Here is a 19,456-nt window from a genome sequence, read left to right on the forward strand (position 1 = left end):
GTGAATTTAATGAAAAAATCAGCAAAATACAGTTTGAACCTTCAGATGTTTCATCTTGAACATTCAATTTTTTTTTAAATAGTTCACAAACAGTTGTTCCTTCTTTACTCTTTTTCAGAAACCTTTGTTTTCAGTGTTGACACAAAAATGTTCAGTTTCCTCAAGAGTTATACTTCCATAAATGTTGCATTCTTATCATATTCTTTTAAAACTCTATATCTTTCCGGGAGACTGCTTTTTATTTGCTCAACACTTTTTTAACTACAAATTAAAGCTAAACCTAGAGGACAAATAGTTGAGATAAAATGTGTTTACCAAATAACTGAGGAATAAAGAATCCCTGAAACATTTTTGGTCAACACAAAACAGCATTTCTTCTGTCCCAACTAATAATCCAATATTCATATAGGGTGCAAAATAATCTAAATCACATAATGTTGACAATTTTTAAGACTAGTAATATATCTTAAAGAGAGATTTTTTTTTAAAAGAGGCATACTAACGAGAATATTTTTTAAATTATCTGTAATACGTAATAATATGGGGAAAAAACCAGTGGTTTGAAACATTCTTTGTAAGAGCATTAATATAAAAATTGATATTTCATATATTTTGATGGCATATGGCCAAAACAGCCACACTTAGTTTATTTTGCTAAATACCTAATTCAAAACTACATGCTACAAAATAGTATATCACGCATAGAATTTTTACCTTTATGGTAAAAAGTGAAGAATCAATACAAATACAGTCAAGTTTCAACAAGCCAAAAACAAGAGACACGATCCTCAAAAAAAAAAAATATTGAAAATTCGACTTTGAATTAGTATCAGTTTTGAATGCTATAATTCAATATTTACTTAAATTACTTAATTCAAAAATTTTGACTTACTGAAGTTCGACTAGTCAAAGTTTTAGTGCATACTTACAGTAATCTGACTGTATTATTAAAAAATGAAACGTTCCAGAGTTTACATTAATGCAGTTTATTGTCCAAGTACTTATATGACAGATTAATTAAAGAGAAGGAGGAAACCTTGTGGAGGTCCTTTTTTTTTTTTTTTTTTGCATGGCTCCAAGAGCAAAAGTTGCATTCCTTTTGTCTCTTCCATAAAGAAAAGTACTTTTCTTTGAAGTCTTTTCTTTCTTTAGAAAGTACTTTTCTTTGAAAGAACACTTTAGTTTTGGAGAAGCAATGGTTTTATGCATGAGCAACATGAATTTGAGTCACTTTTCCTTAGAAAAGTCCTCATGATGATATTCCTTCCCTTAGGCCGACAGCCTCCTTGCGCTTTGCCATACTTAAACAACCAACTAATCTAATTTATACACAATTTCTCAACTAAGAAAACTAGAAACTCACCAAAGACCAGTGTAATTACCCAATCGGGAAGAATATGATAGATACAGCATGAATGGTTCAACTACCAATACTCTGTTTCTGAACACAGATTGTCGTTCATTTTTTAAACTCCCTTAATTTGTAATTTTTGGTAGAGTTTATGAAAAAAAAAGTAGAAATGCAGGTGTTAAAACTGACTGATATAAAATTAGCAATATATCCACAGAGAAGGACAACTTCATAAATTTTTTTAATTATTTTACAAGAATTTTAATAAATTCTAATATAACAGGAAATGTAACAGAAAATAATAATGTGAAAATAAATGTAACAATAATCACTATTTATTATGTTACTAATGATAAGATTTCAAGTCTTGACAAATCACAATTTCATTTTTTAACAATATGCTTATTCTAAATTCTATAGCTACATAAGAGATCTCTTTGATCCTCCATGTAATATATAAAGGCAGGTTTCTTCACTTGCTTAAAACCTCCTGGCTTCTTATACTTTCTGATAAATGAAAACCGCAGCTTTTCTGAGTCTATCGTGTGAGCATTATATAACATTAAAAATTCTTTTGTCAATTTTTATCAGCCACTGATGTTTCACCTTTAAAAACAAATATTTTATGAATCAAACAATTTTTTTCCCATTAATAATAGTAATAATAATAATAAACCAGGGAAAAAGGTAAAAAATGGAGTAAAAAACTTTTTTCACTATACAGTCAAAAGTCGTTAGTCCGGACACCCATAATCCGGACCTCAAAGCTACAAACTTTCTGTGCATGTGTCAACGCATAATGCGCATAATACGTTTACGCATGCGCGTTTAATGTATAACGGACGGTATAAGCTAAGCTAAAATTATCTAATTATCTATTTCAGTTAATGTTGCAGATTCCGTCGTTCCTTAATTTTCGAATTGGATCCGGCTTATTGTTTTTTGCAGACTGTTAGAGCAATTTTATAAAAGTAAGTTGGAACTTTCGATTATGTCAAATAGAATTTCCGATGCTGGATCTACAAAGGGCATGTTTCGATGTCCATCAAGCAAAATGTGGAATTGCTGCAAAAAATGGATAAAGTGTAGCGGCAGCGCCAAACAGGCGATACAGACTCAAAATCTCTGGAGAAAAGTGCCAATTGGTGAAACAGTAAACTTGCTTGACAACCCTATGGGCTGATGGGAAGAGAAGAATTTTCCCCGGCAGTTCTGGGTAACGACTTCAGTCTGTCTGTGTGCGTCTGTGAAACAACTCGTCTTGTGCCTTCCACGTGATAGGTAACTACGATCTGTGTTGGGAATGTACACGCTTCCTTAAGCCAGTATTATGTATCCATATTACTTCTCCTTATTAAATCTAATTCTTAAAGTTAAATGGCTGACTGCTATTTTCTAGGTAAGGTTATCTATACTTTTGTAGGCACGCGTTACTCGCTCCTTCTATTTCAGATTCCTAATGGCTATCCGTCTCAATCTTTCTTATAAAGCTAACAATATGCCTTATTTTAATGCGAATGCTCTTTTTTCTAAGTAATAACTGCTCCATCCTATTTATTTTCCTTAATTTCTTTCTCATTTTATGGTACGGATTACACCTGGTTTATCACACTGTTAAGAAGGATTTACAGGTATGTGGTCAAATTTTTTTCCTTATCTGTGATTGGTCTTAACGTGCTTTTGTGATATATTTTGCTCTAAAATTATAATTTTAATTTAAACTCAATTATTCATTGTTTAAAATTGATCTTTGTGTAATATTGGTGTTCGCAATTTTATTGAGATACTGAATGACTTCATTATTTTATTCTAAACTGATACGTAAGTCCTAAAGCATAGGGCAAAACATTAAGGATTTACGATATATTTATAATTGTTAACCATGCCAGGATCGGAAGGCCAAACCAACGACAAATCGAATGTGGTGGCACAGGAGCCACAAATCTCACATGTGGCGGTTAAAATTCCCCCTTTATGGAAAAATAATGTTAAACTTTGGTTTATTCAAGTTGAAAGTAACTTTGCTCTAGCAAAGATTAGTAATGATATTACGAAATATAACCATGTGATTTCTTCCATAGACCCTGAAACTCTTTCTGCAGTATCAGATATTTTATTCCCCCCCCCCCCCCCCGTGACGGAAAAATATAATGCCCTAAAAGCGGAATTTTCGGATTCGGAAAACGAGCAAATACGCAGACTTATTTCTGAATTGCATTTAGGGGATGACAAATCATCTCACTTATTGAGAAAAATGAGAGAATTGGGTGTAAAATGTATAACTGATGAATTTCTAAAATCATTATGGCTGCAAAGGTTGGTCAGCGCTAAATCCCCGAACGCGCAAGGAGGTCACGTGATCGTCGCTTCATGTGTAAGCCGACGTCACAATGAAGCTCCGCCCAGCATCAAGAACTTCGTTCGATGTAAACATGGTTCGCAACTTTGATTCGAAATCTGAAATAAGTCTTTGTGGATATCTGTGAATATGTATGTTTGAACGATTTCGGGTATTATACAACTGAATGGCTTGGTTATGTTTCTCCGTATAAGAAAGCGAAAGAATAAATAGTGATAATTTTTTAGATTGGTCTTATAAAAAATCTTCAGTAAGATATTCTAGTATCAGATACTTTTAATCTTAATTTTACATGATACGATTGCTTTGTCAAGTTCACTGATTCAGCCAAACTTAGCAAAACTAGGCAAATTTAGTCTATATATTTCTCTTTCAAAGAATATTCAGAATAGAACTGGGATTATGGTAACCTCACAGTAAGATTAATAATTTAATTCGCAATGGAACCGTGTTTGAATAAAAAAAGTATAAATAAACAATTATCTGTTATTTTGTAACCAGACCTTAAAAATAGATTCTAAGTTTTTGAAAATGCCAATCAATTGCATTTCCATATATTTGCTATTTTTTTCTCACGTCACATTATTCATCGTCATGGGTAAACTTGTGAATAAAATTTATATAGTTGCTACTAAAACATCTGGATTTATGATGCTTGCATAATAACAGATGTTTGTCATGCCACCATTCTTACTTGTGAATAAATATCTGACTCTCACATAACAGTTTATAATGATATCAACACAATTAGAAACTGAATTTCTTTGCTCCAGGCAAACTGGAATTTGTGTTTCCTCGCTTTCAAAATCAATTTAGTTTTATCCAAAATCTAGGCTCCTATTTTTTTTACCTAATTTTAAATACTTTCCTTCCCAATTCAATAAAATTTTAAAAAAAAGTAGACAGTTTCTATTCTCTGACTTCACAAATCCAACAAATACATAAATCAGAAGTTACAGAAAAAAATGACAGTTTTTTATTGCAAGCTGAAATTAGGTGCATTTGAGTAAAAATTTGTTTATATGATGCAATTAAAATATAAAATGAGCAAAATTTTAGGCACATATCTTGTAATACTATCCATCATTATCATATTTTTCAAACAAGAAGCTCACATGTGTTAAAAAAAATCCTGCACAATGTTCCTATTAAAAATTGTATGCTCATTTTTATCTAATAAGTATGTTTCTAAAATGTTTGTATACTTTTATCATGCATCTTAATAATACAAGTGAAACTGAAAAAAATTTATAAATATCAAATTTTATATGTGGTGCTCAACATACTTTTGTTCTGCAGTGTTGCTTCTGCTATAATTTTATGGAACACTGTATTTCTGAATATTCAAAAAAATGGATAGCAATTGTATAGGCTGCGTCTTCACGAAAGACAAACTGAATGCAGATTCTGCGAAATTGGGAAATAATAGGTAGCAGTGCTAGGAATGTGTTTTTTTCTACATATGTCAACCATTCAACTTACTTTCTGTGTTTTCAGCATTCATCTTTACAACCTATATTTCTGTCACTGAACTTGATTTAGTATTACACTACACTCATATCCATAAATTAAGGATAATTCGGAGTCACGTGGAAATCGAACTCTAAAATAAATATATCACCTGTAAAATCACTACACACATCTTCAAGAATCATATGCAAATTTCAGGAAGTAACCAGATGACACCGATGGTATGTCACAATGACGAGAGTGTAAGAGAGTGATATGCAGTCAAAAGTCGTTAATCCAGACTCGTCGGGACTTCGGTGATTCCGGATTATCGATTTTTCCGGATTATATATCATCAGTTTAAATCTGGTAAGATGGCATGCAGAAATTACAAAATTAAAAATATGAAACCGTAATTTATGAAATAAAGAACAATTATGATCTAAAGGGTATCAAAATTTACAAAAAGAAAAAGCTTAATATTTATTTGTTTACTTTATTAAACATTTCTTTCAATGTAAGTTGTTTAAGTTGCTTTGTTTCGTGTGATAATACTTTCTCTTTAATTCTATTAAACAGGCATAATTTCTTGTTTAGTTACAAAGTTCCGCTGTTCAAGTCCTATAATTGCTGTGTTGAGAATACCGACTAATTTGTCAATCGAAATTTTTTCGTTTTCAATAACCTCTGGGTTATTTTCTTCGCTATCGGAAGCGAATTATAATGATGAGGAACTTGATTTAAATTGCATCAAAGACAGAGTACATCGAGATGAAATACTACATTTAGTAAGGAATTATAAGCCAAATAAAATAAAAACATCTGCCCTGAAGATAAGGATAGTGCTGATAGATCAACTTCCAATTAATTGCGCGCTGCGGCGTGAAATTGATAAACAGATTTCGGATTTCGAAACATACTTTCGCTTTGTAGATCCTTTACATATTAGTAAATATATATCAGAAATTCTATTTGACATAATCGAAAGTTCAAGCTTACTTTTATAAAATTGCTCTAACAGTCTGCAAAAAATAATAAGCTCTATCCAATTCGAAGATTAAGGAACAACGCAATCTGCAACATTAACTGAATTAGATAATTTTAGCTTAGCTTATACCGTCTGTTACACATTAAACGCGCATGTGCACATGCATATTCGCAGCCATAAAGGTCTTACGCGCACTCGTAAACGCCTATGCACATGCGTGAACGCGACGCATGAGCAGAACGTTTGTAGCTTTGAGGTCCGGATTATAGATCATTCCGGATTATGGGTGTCCGAATTAACGACTTTTGACTGTATAAGGAATACAGGCAAAGAAGTAAAATTGTTCGCAGGCACTTTATAAGCATTTCAGTGCAATAACCGAATAGTTATGACACAAAGGATGCATTTGGATGATTTTTTATGTGGTAGAATTATCGGCCATCTGGAATGTTGGCGTACCCAACTGCAAGTATCAGACGAACTTGGAATTGTCCAGAGTGTCATCTCCAGGCTTTGGCAACGATTCCAAGATGATGGTAATGTGAGTAGACATTACGGCACAGGTCGCCCCCAGAGTTACAATGCCGAATGAGAACCGGTATTTGGCAGTTACTGCCAAAAGAAACAGGCGGAGCACAGCCTCAGACCTGTCTTGTAAGCTCCCTTCAGCCACTGGTACGAATATTTCAAGGCAGACCGTGTACAGATGCTTAGGGCAGATTGGTCTATATGCTCGTAGACCTGTCAGATGCGTTCCACTTACTGCAACTCACTGTCGGCTGCGGTTAGTCTGGAGTAGAGAGCATGCATTGTGGACACTGCAACAGTGGGCTTGTGTGATGTTTTCCGACGAGTCCAGGTTTAGCTTGCAGTCTGATTCTCGCTGGACTTTCATATGGAGAGCTCCAGGTACCCGTTACCACCAAGAAAACATCACTGAACGACACCGTTACGGTGGTGCAGGAGTGCTCGTTTGGGGTGAAATTATTCTGGGTTCCAGAACTGACCTGCATGTTCAAATTGGAACCATGACAAGCTGCACTATTTGTGTTTATGGATGACAATGCCCATCCTTACCGTGCAAACATCGTAAGCGAATGCCTTCAATCGGAGGATATCACCCTCATGGACTGGCCAGCATTCTCACCGGACTTGAATTCAGTACAGCACGTGTGGGACATGCTTGGCCGACGAGTTGCAGTCCGTCAACCTCCTCCTACATGTCTACCGGAACTTCAGAGAGCATTGCTTTTTGAGTGGTTTGATCCCCCAAGATCAGATCGATAATTTGATACTCAGCATGCCTAGGCCTTGTACGGACTGTATTGCATCGTCTAGGAGACTACAATGTATTAACAATCATACCAACCATGTAATATTGGCTTTTGTAAATAGGTTTTTTTTTTTTTTTTTTTTTTTTGTAATTTGCTCCAGGGAGAAAAAAATCGCTAATTGTTTTAATAATATCAAACATATAGCATCTTTTTTTGCTCTTTACCTTTTGTTTAATAAATAAGCTTTAAAAATAAGTCAAATTTGTTTGCTTCTAACTCTTCCTTTGCCTGATTTTGCATTATCCTTAATTTATGGACATGAGTGTATTATTTTAATTCTCAGGTATGCATACATGGAATTAGTTTCATTAGTTAAAAAGATTATTAGTAAGTAAGATGCTTGCAATGGTATATTGCTAAAGATATATAAGCATGCTGGAAAAGATTTGTTTTAAAGGACATAAATTATATCTTAATAGACAAATCAACAAACCAATCAATAATATAATTTGCTATTTCAGAATTTTCAGCAACAATACTGAATAATGTTTAACATTTATAAGAACTGTTCAAATGAACTATCACTAACAGCAACACATGCATCGTAACCACAATGAGGTAACTGGCATGTACTTCTACAGCAATGGTGGTAATTTGGTGCTAAGGTCGGACTAGGGTTTCAAAAATTTATAGTTAACTATCACAAATTCTGCAAAAGCATACCTTGTGGTATATAAAAAATTTCTTCAAATTTTGTACATGCCAAACAAGTATTATATCTCCTTTTGTAATCTAGTTTTGATTAGCCTATATCAAATAATATAACAAAACAGTTTGCATCATACAGGCAATCAGTCTCTTCAAAATTTGTTGCACCATGCATGAACTATCTTCTCTCTAAATACTTCTGTTTGATAGTTCATAACGTAGAGTAAACTTGGAAAGATTTGTAATGTACTGCTACACATTTGCTGTATTTAATATTACTATATGTGTATAGAGTTTGTAGTGTTTATAGAGGAAGGGAAATATGATACCTCGTGTTTTAAAGAAATTATTCTGTACTTTGCTATTAATGCAGTTGGTACAGTCTATAAACAAGCTATTCTTTTTTCTAAAATACAATTTTAAGTTTTTAAATTATTGAATATAGTTCTGTTTGGATCATAATTATACTTACAAATTAAGACTGCATTATTTAGATTATAACAAAGGACTGAACAGCTATTTACCTACGAGGAAGAATGCCTTTGTGGAATACTTTTTATAAGAAAATTTCCTCACTTCCATGTTACACAAAGAAAAAACCATAAAAACTCTCATACAGTCAATCCATTTGCTGGGTTTTGAAACTGGATTGAACTAACAACACTCCTCAGTTTTACCAATTGCCTATTGTGAGTCATTTCAGTCGCAGGAAAATATTGTTAATACACATTAAATATGGGTCTCACCAGTCGTTGGGAAGTTATGACCATTGAACACTGGTAGTTCAACCCAGGTTTGAACACACTCAAATGAGTTAGCTGCATGGTTGTTTTTCTTCATGTGTAACATGAATATGAGCTAGTTTCCCTTAGGAAGTCCTCCACAAAGGTATCCCTGTCCTTAGGCATGTAGCCCTTGTGTACTTGTGCCATATTAAAAAAAAAAAACCTAACTTTAAATTTGAATGTAGTGTTTACAGTTATGGTTAATCATACCTTTTAAAGTATTTTTTCAAAAATTTCTTGAACTATAGGGTAATATGTGTAATATGTGTTATTGATCGTTTCACATTCCTAGACATCCATACTCTGTAAGGTCATTAGGCCTTTAACTGTAATAACTCATTTGCATCATTGGAAAGAAACGTTATATCTATTGCAATGATTCATCCACTGCCACTTGTTTTTCTATATTCTCCTTTTTCTACATAACATACATATACGTCTAAGTTTTCGTGCTTTTGTTCTGACCATATACAAAGTCATCTGTTTTCAGGTAATTAAACATCTGAGAATATTACAAACTTGGTATTAAAATTCTAAAATCAGAAAGAAGAAAGAGGCACATGATGTCTTTAAAGCAAGCCACATTACAGTCTATTCATGCAAAAGGCTAAATATGAGATTTTGCCGAAAACAATCAAAACTACACTATGCTGTTTACCACTAGGCTAAAACACTAAAATTCCCATCGGAGGGATCATAATCTGCAGTTATGCTTCTGAAAAACCATCTAGGAGAATGCTATACACATGCCTGGGTTGAACGATAAGTATTTTTTGGTGACATTGTGGGTTCCCATGTAAATGCTTTTTGGCGACATGGTGCGTTGCTTCATCAATATATTCTCATGGCTTATCGGTGGAGGTGTACCAAAAAAAAATCAACTGTCAAAATATTAAGTACTGTTGTTCTATTATCGGTACCGGATTAACAAATGTATGCATGTACACATATTTGTGTATGTGTCATACATTCGTACTTAAATATATGAACACATACATGCATAACATATCTACATTTCTGAATTAGGTCCTGATAAAAGAACAAAGACAAATATTATACAGAACTAGATAAATTATGTGTTTAATAGACAATACAGTGGCTATTAAAATAACACCCTCACCAACCAGTTAAAAATCCTTTATCTACTTCAACACAGCCTCTTTCTGCAGAGACATTTATAGATTTAGAAATTTCCTGTGAGGAGACATCAGTAAGATTTCAAGTCCTTGCTACATAATGTAGAGTTTTATGACATTAACTAAAACATACGTAATACAGAGTAATGACACATTTCTATATTGTAAAAAGAAATTAAAAGACATTCATAATTGGAGGACATCACAATGAAAACATACTCATATGGCAACAAAATGAACTCAAATATAAACAGAACCTTAGTTTTAAAAATGTTACAATACTTCTTTAGTATTGCAGCTTCCATTTTTTTAAACATCAAGCTGGCAACAGAATTATTGCCAAGTTCATGTCTCATGTACACTTTGTTGCTGCCCTGCTTCCTCAATTGCTTTTAATATGGCATAAGAAGCATTCCAAGGTCTCAAAGATTTTTGCTATATTAAGTCTCCAAAGTAAGGTTAATGATGATACTGAAACGTGCCTCTTCAATTTTTATTCCACCAATTAGCGGGGCTCCACAGTCTTTATATATTTTATATATGAGCAGCTGTTGTTAGATCAAGAAAATGAAATTTATTGTCCACGGAAAAATTTCTATTAAGCTGGTATTTACCAGTTCCTGTCTTTTATATTCTCACCAGAAGTCTGAATAAATTGTCACTGTCTCTTGTAGACGGTCGACAAGTTTTGGCATGAGTGTGGATTTATTTAGAAACTGAGCGAGAAAGAATTTTTCAGTTTTTTTGGCATAACTTGTCATATATACAGCATTGTGAAAGAATCATGCCAGTTTTGTTTTTTAGCCGTATGAACTGATTTTCCACTATGTTCAAAATTTTTTCAGGGCCACCTATTCACATATTTAGTTGGCGGATCATAAGCAGAGAATACATCTTTCTCGTTGAAATGTTTCAGTGAATAGTCACATTTTTCTAATGTTTCTTTCATTTTATGCTGTTACAAACAGTATTCTGAAAATACTAAACCAGCTGTTAAAACATATACTTTTCTTTCATTTTGCAAATTTTCAAGCTGCACCTCTAAATGCTTTCACTGATGTGAAATTTTATTTAATGTCCATTTTTGCATAATCGAATGTGATGTAAAATATGTGCATTTCTTGAAAGAAACATATAGCAAGCATCTTCCTTACTTCTCAGTAAATTAAGAATTTTAAGATTAAAATATAAATAAAATTCATTAACATGTAGAATACTGAGAGCTCTTCTTGTGATAAGAGAATTCTGAGTGATTATGAATTATTAACATTTGCATGGTAAGAAATATGATCACACGGTCTCCTCGAAGCTCTTCTCATTATAAGCAAACTGTAAATTATCATTGTTGGGGCTGCTAGATGTTTCAAAATAGTTTACATTGGTGATTTATCAAAAATCTTGCCACCTTTAAAAAACAAGATCCATTATAATAAGGAAGAAACAATATCACATCTTTACCAAAGCTTGGTTTAATTTATTTGATTACAGCACGTAAGGACTAACAATCTAAAACGATGGATGTCTTTGTGAAGGACTTTCTGGGGAAACTGGCTCGTATCTAAAATAGAAAAGCCTGGAATCCATCTTTGAAGTCATTTTTAAGATTTAAATTGATATTAGCTTTTTATGAAAATACCTTGGTAGCTTCACAAGGGCTCTCTCATATTAAAATTCGAGTGCATTTCGCAGGATAAAAATTTGTTATTTAAATTTAGTGTGGGTGCAATATATTTTTCAAAACTATTCAAAACAAAATTATATACACATTAAAAATTCTGAACATGCAAAAACTAAAAAAAAATCTTCCAGTAGATTTTTTTGTTTAAATATATTACATGATAGTTTTTCCATCCAAAGATTGTGTAAATAATTTATATTTAAACCAGATGTTTTTCAGATATACAATAAAATAATACAAGCTGTCACATTTATTACAAAATGTTCGTAATTTTAAAGTCATTAATAATTCATTTGAATATAATATAGAGAAACAAATATTAATTTTTTTTCTAATACAATGATGAAATTAAAGCACAAAACACTAATTATTACATGAAATGTACTGCAAATATTAAAAGAATTAAAACTGAAATCTCATATATTTCACAGTGATTTAAAATAAACACAAGAGTATGTCGAAAAGCTATATATGCTAAAAAGTCAATATTTGGTATGTATTTAGTTAGCATCTGTAGTACTTTCAAACAATTTTTCTCTATTGAAATTCATATTGCACAAGCCTGTTTCAATTTATGCGCAGAAATTTACTGAGCGTAAGGGGGATATCTTTGACGTGACATCATCTTACACGTAGGTCGGATGTCACGTGACCTCCCTGCGCATTTGGGGATTTAGCGCTGACCGCAAAGGTTACCTTCCGAGGTGCATGTCATTTTATCAATAAGTTCTGAATCCTTAGATAATTTAGCAAAAATGGCTGACAAGATAGCTGAAGTGTGCACGGCAACAAGCAATAGCAACAAGCGACTCTCCCGCGAAAAAACGAGGAATAAATTCCCTTGGGATCCATATAACAGACCACGTAGATTTTCACGTGGGCATTCTCGAGAGCGCGTTTGCAATTATTGTTATTTTTACTCGTGATTTGGTAGTAATGCACGAAAACGTCGAGCACCTTGTTCTTTTTCTCAAAATACTATGGCCCAAGAAAACTAGAAGTAGTGGCTGTCGACCGAAACTCGTCGGCAGTCGCGCATTCATGTCATTTACATGTTTACAATAACATATTAAATTAAAAATTTTTTGATTGATTCAGGTTTGGACATCTCATGTGTGCCAGCAACTTCTAAGTTTATGAAAATGTATCTTGATTCGTTACAATTATTTGCCGCGAATAGTTTCAGAATTTCTACGTATGGAACAAAATTGTTAATTGTGAATTTAGGACTTAGACGAAACTTTTCTTGGAAGTTTTAAATTGCCGATGTACCAGTGCCTATAATAGGAGCCGATTTTTTAAGACATTTTGATCTTTTAATCGATTTAAAACGAGGTAGGCTTATCGACAATACTACGAAATTAACTCTAATTGGTTTTCTTTCCGATTCTGAAAATTATTTTTCGGTAAAGCTAATATCGGGTGATTCACCGTATCACAGAATCTTGAAAGACTTTCCGGATTTACTGAAGTTAAAATCTGATTTGGGCAGAGTAAAGCATAGTACGATTCATAACATTGAAACAAACGGTCCTCCCGTGCATAGTAAACCGCATAGGTTAAGCCCTAAATTATACTAAGCAGTAAAAAAAGAATTTCAATTTATAATGGATCAAGGTATTTGTAGGCCATCAAAATCGGCATGGTCATCACCTCTTCATGTAGTTTTTAAAAGTTCGGGCGATATACGGCCGGTAGGAGACTACCGAAAATTAAACGCGTGCACCGAACCCGATAGATATCCTATCCCGCCTTTACAAGATTTTAATAATACACTTAGAGGAAAGAAAATTTTTTCAAAAATTGATATTGTTCGTGCATATCATCTATACCAGTTCATCCAGATCATATACCGAAAACTGCAGTTTGCACCCCATTTGGTCTTTTTGAATTTCCGTTTTTAAATTTTGGACTGTGCGGAGCAGCTCAAACCTTTCAAAGGTTTATGAACGAAATTCTTGGAGATCTAAAATTTGCCTATGTCTACTTAGATGATATTTTAATATTTAATGACACAGAAGATGATCATAAATCTCACTTACGTACTGTTTTTGAAAGATTAACTACATATGGATTGACAATACGCTTCGAAATGTGTTTTTGGCATTCCCAAAATATCTTTCTTAGGACATTTAATTAATAAAGATGGGACCAAACCTCTGACGAACAAAGTTGAACCGAGACTTAACTACCCAGTTCCTAAAACAGTAAAAGATTTGCAGAGATTTTTTAGGATTTTTAAATTTTTACCGTCCATTTTTACCCAACTTAGCCCAAAATCAAATACATTTAACTTCGTATTTAAAAGGGGCTAAGAAAAATGATAAGACAACCCTGAATTTGTCTGAGGAAGCGTGTAATAAATTTCAAAAGTGTAAACAGTTAATCGCGAATGCGGTTCTTTTAGCACACCCGAAGAAAGATGCCCAGTTGGTTTTACAGGTTGATGCGTCAAACTTCGCTATAGGCGGAACGCTATCACAAATAGTTGATGGAAACTTACAGCCTCTCCCATTTTTCTCACGAAAGCTTTCGCAAGCAGAAAGAAACTATAGTGCGTATGATCGGTAGCTATTGGCAGCTTATGCTGCTATTAGGCATTTTAAGCATATGTTGGAAGCACGGAACTTTTCTTTAATCACCGATCACAAACTGCTTACGTATGTATTCCGACAGTGTTAGGATAAGTGTTCACCTCATCAGGCTAGGCAGTTAGACTTTATCTCACAATTCACCACTGAAATATACCATATAAAAGGTTCGAAGAATAACGCCGCGGACACGCTTTCGTGCATAGAAGCGATAAGCATGCCTAACCCTATCAATTATGAGGAAATTGCTAAAGTGCAACAAATTGATCCAGAATTACAAACTTTACTTAAAGATTCAAAAGTTCTACAACTCAAAAAAGTTACCTTACCTAATTGTAGTTTACCAATATGTGATTTGTCAACAGGTACTGCCCGCCCTTACATTCCCCCGGCATTCCGTGAGAAAGTTTTTGCCACATTGCACAATTTGTCTCACCCCGACATTCGTGCATCAACAAAGTTAATATGTTCTCAGTTTGTTTGGTCTTCCATCCGTAAAGATTGCGCACAATGGGCACGACAGTGCATTCCATGTCAAAGAGCAAAAATAAGCAGACGTACTATAACCCCATTAATGAAGTGTCCAGACCAATCAGAGAGATTTGATCACGTCCACATTGACCTCGTTGGTCCGCTACCTCCTTCTCAAAATAATTATTACTGTTTAACTATGACAGATAGGTTTACTAAATGGCCTGAAGTAGCACCCATACCAGACATAACTGCATGCACAGTAGCACAAGCTTTCTATGACCACTGGATTACACGATTTGGTTGTCCAGCTGTTATTAGTACTGAGCAAGTTTGACAGCGGCTTATTTCGAGCCCTTTCCCAATTATTGGGAATCAAGAGAATCAGAACGTCTCTGTACCATCCACAGGCGAATGGACTTATCGAGGAATTCCACCGTCCTTTGAAAGCTGCCTTAAAAGCTTATGATACCAGTAACTGGGTGGCGGCTCTTCCAACGCTTCTGATGGGTTTCCGCTCCGCTCTCAAGGAGGACATAGGAGCAACCACTTCTGAACTTTTGTATCGAAAGACGATTTGTCTCCGAGGAGAATTTTTCAATTCGACACCTATGGACACGTCCCCCAAACAGTTTGTGGAGGATTTAAAATCCCATTTTGCTAGTGTCCGCCCGACAACGACTTCTAGCCACGGTCAGCGAACCTGTTTCGTTCATCCACGGCTTCACGAATCCACGCATGTGTTTGTTCTACACGACAGAGTTCGAAAACCACTGCAAGCTCCCTATGAAGGACCATTTAAAGTGCTAGAAAGACGAGATAAAATGTTTGATCTCAAAATAAAAGGGACTAAGCAAACAATCTCCACAGATAGATTGAAACCCACTTTTGTAACCATGGACTCTTCACAAGTTGTTCCAAAGAGTGTAAAAAAAAACCTTCGGACATTGGTAGCACCCGTTTTGGATGATTAATCCGACCCCCACGTCGGTATGTCACATTTCTTTGACACTGCGGAGGGAGTATGTAGTGGCAGCGCCAAACAGGCGATACAGACTCAAAAACTCTGGAGAAAAGCACCAATTGGTGAAACAGTAAACTTGCTTGACAACCCTATGGGCTGACAGGAAGAGAAGAATTTTCCCCTGCAGTTCTGGGTAACGACTTCAGTCTGTGTGTGTGCATCTGTGAAAAAACTCGTCTTGTGCCTTCCACATGATAGGTAACTGCAATCTGTGTTGGGAATGTACGCTTCCTTAAGCCAGTATTATGTATCCATATTACTTCTCCTTATTAAATCTAATTCTTAATGTTAAATGCCAGATTACTATTTTCTAGGTAAGGTTATCTATACTTTTGTAGGCACGCGTTACTCGCACGTACCTCAAAAGTCTCCTTTCTTTCTCTAACCATTTCGAAATCTGTTTATCAATTTCCCGCTGCTCTGCGTGCGGGGGGTGGGCACGTCGCAGCATGCAATGAACTGGAAGTTGATCTGTCAGCACTATCCTTATCTTCAGGGCAGATGTTTTTATTTTATTTGGCTTATAATTCCTTACTAAATGTAGTATTGTAGTATTTCATCTTTTATGTATTCCGTCTTTGATATGATTTAAATCAAATTCTTCGTCATTATAAATATCACGAGTACACATCAAATAATTTTCTGGTTGCAATTTTCTAATTTTGACTATGTGTAATGTATGCTTTACGCATGCGCACGTTGAAAGAAATGTTTAATAAAGTAAACAAATAAATATTAAGTTTTTTTTTTTTTTTTTTTTGTAAATTTTGATACTCTTTAGATCATAATTACTCTTTATTTCATAAATTACGGTTTCATATTTTTTATTTTGTAATTTCTGTATGCCATCTTACCAGATTTAAACTGATGATCTATAATCCGGAATCGCCGAAGTCCCTACGAGTCCAGATTAAAGACTTTTGACTGTATTTGTTAGCAGGGCTGTGGAGTTGCTAAAAACACGTCGACTCAGACTCCAGTTTTTATTGGACAGTTTGAATTTCAAATGAAATTAAAGTGAATTGAAAAAAAAATTTAATGACAAACTGAGTTAATATTTTTATCTATGGACTATATAAATTGACATTTTCTATTTATTGACTATTTATTCTATTTTATTGATTATTTATTTCTATTTTATTTATGGACTAAATATATTAACATATTAATAAATAAATATAAGAGAGCGGGATGGACGTGATATTTGCCATTGTTGATTAAACTGATTCATTTAGTTACATAACTCATTGGTAAATTTAGGTAAGCAGCAAGAACTCTCAAAATTGATGCCATTCTTAGGAAGCGAGCAGGAAAAGGAGCTATTATTGATCAAGCAGCACGATGAAGAAGTACATATTTGATGATATGAATGTTGTTAGAATTAAGAACTTTTTCAGAAGATGTGGATAACCCTAATGTTTCACTAACAGAAAGACTGAGGAACGATCCTGCAGAATTGGAAACTCTTCTTTCAACATCGTATATAGCCACAAGAAAGCTACAATCCGAGGAAGTAACAAGAGGCAAGAATGTTATAAGATGTAGATAACCTTAACACTTTCGAAGAATTAACAGGAGGCAAGAATGAAAGAATGTGATTTTTTTTTTTTTTTTTTCCTGAAATGGAGGGTTTATTGCAGAAGGAAACATTTCTTTAATGAAGAGCTAGTTTGAGAGAAACTAGTTTGCTAGACAATAAGATCTTGCTGGGTTCAATATATGTATATACAAAACGCTGAATTTTGTTGGATGACGAACAAATTAAAAAAGGCAAAGAAAGCCATCTGTGAACTTTCATTAAAACTGAAATTATTCTCAGAACAACTGGAGTATTCAAATCAGGACAATCAAACTGCAGACATTGCAACTGAGTCTCTATCATCCTTCTTCCACTGATGAATTAGATTTTGAGAAATCTTTGAATAATATCGAAAAGGCTAAGTCAAAATCAATGAAAATAAAAAACAAGAACCTTTAGATATAAAAATGAAAAAATACAAACATAATTTATACACAGCAGAAGAGAAAGAAATTGGAATTGAGAAGAAATAGAGAAATATGATTGCTCTTGCAAGACACCACTTTTAGAACTTATAAAAATCAATCCTGAAAAGTTAAAGGAAGTAGTAACAGTAAGAGCTCTTCCTCCTACTCAAGTCAGTATGGAAAGACTCTTCTCAGTTCTGAAGTTTATCAAATCGGATCTATGGTCCTCTAACAAAGAAGATCTTGCCGAAGTTATACTCATTCTTAGAAATTACTAATTCCAGTTTTTTACTAATGCCAGTTTGCTAATTAATAAAAAAATGTACTATACATCAATTTTTTCTGTAGCATCTATTACTTCTTTTATATTACAAAAAATAAGCTGTAACCCATGTGTATCTATTAAAATATATATGAGAGAGTCAGAGTCTTTAAAATTCCAGGAGTCGGTCATTTTGCCTACCGACTCCCCAGCCCTGCTTGTTAATGACAGATATACTATTTCGGCATTTTTCTCCACAGTCTACAGAATTTAAGGTCATATCACAATCTGAATTTGTGCAGGTTAAGGTCATATCACAATCACAATCTGAATTAGCCACATCCACTTTTGGTAATGTTTTTAGTTCTTCTTTGAAGCCAAAATTTTTGTCTCAGCTCGCAAAAAATTTTCATTGACGAAGATGGTTTACCATCACATTTTTTTCCAACTTTTTCACTATATTTGCTAGTCACAGATATACAACTTGGCACATTTTCTCCGAACTCTACAGAAATAAAGGTCATATCACAATCTGAATTTGCACAACCCACCACCTCCTCGTTTGAGATGTTTTTAGTTCATCTTTGAAGCAAAAATTTTCAATGATGGAGATAGATTGGCATCTCACTTTTTCCATTTCAGCAGCTAATGCTTTTTCCATCTTTCAAAATTTCCTTTCTTTGGAATACTTTGGGAAAGATGCAACTCAACATTCTGTGGGAAATTTATTGCCAAGTAAAAAGATGAATAATACAGAAGCTTATTAAAAATTCTTTGGTACAAATAAAAAGTATCAAATATAGGTACTTTTCCTTTATCTGCCCGCAAAATCGTTAAAATCGTAAGAGCAAATAATATGATAATAATAATAACACATAATTAATAATATGACAATGAAACAAATAAATTTGATTATAAAAAGAGTAGAAGGAATGTTGCTCATGTCAATTAGTGTTTATTTCAAGTGGTAACTGTTTGCCACACTATCAAGATTCATATCATGAAGATTTGAACATTTCAGACTACTTGAGAGAATTCCACACTGGTAGAAATATTCTACTGAACCTTTTTCAGTGAATGGTAATTCAAAGAGCCACATGGTGAGACCAAACAATGAGAGATTCAAAGAGAATTTTTAGAATAAAAATGGTTGCCAAAACATTATGAGATACGATTGCCAGATTTGCGCGCAGATAAAGGAAAAGTACCCGAATCTATATTACTTAATGTTTTTTCTCATGACAATATGTTCCAGGTTTTTGGCATTTGAAGGAAAATAACGAAAAGAAAGAAAAAGAACTTGAACTCATAAAAAGAACAGAATAGATAATTTTAATCATAAAATATAAATCACAATAGAAATTAGCATTAATTGTAGAAGCTGAAGGTTTATA

At 33.8% G+C, this 19,456-nt stretch overlaps 1 protein-coding gene across 2 annotated transcripts in view; it reads right to left on the reverse strand.

Moving 5' to 3' along the window:
• Positions 1–19,456, reverse strand: part of LOC118201849 (T-cell activation inhibitor, mitochondrial) — a 74,821-nt gene that overhangs the window by 34,552 nt on the left and 20,813 nt on the right. The window lies entirely within an intron of this gene.

The sequence above is a fragment of the Stegodyphus dumicola genome, chromosome 1 (genome assembly GCF_044657685.1).
Source record: "Stegodyphus dumicola isolate Sdum_Otavi_A_Nest chromosome 1, ASM4465768v1".
NCBI classification, from domain to species: Eukaryota; Metazoa; Arthropoda; class Arachnida; order Araneae; family Eresidae; genus Stegodyphus; species Stegodyphus dumicola.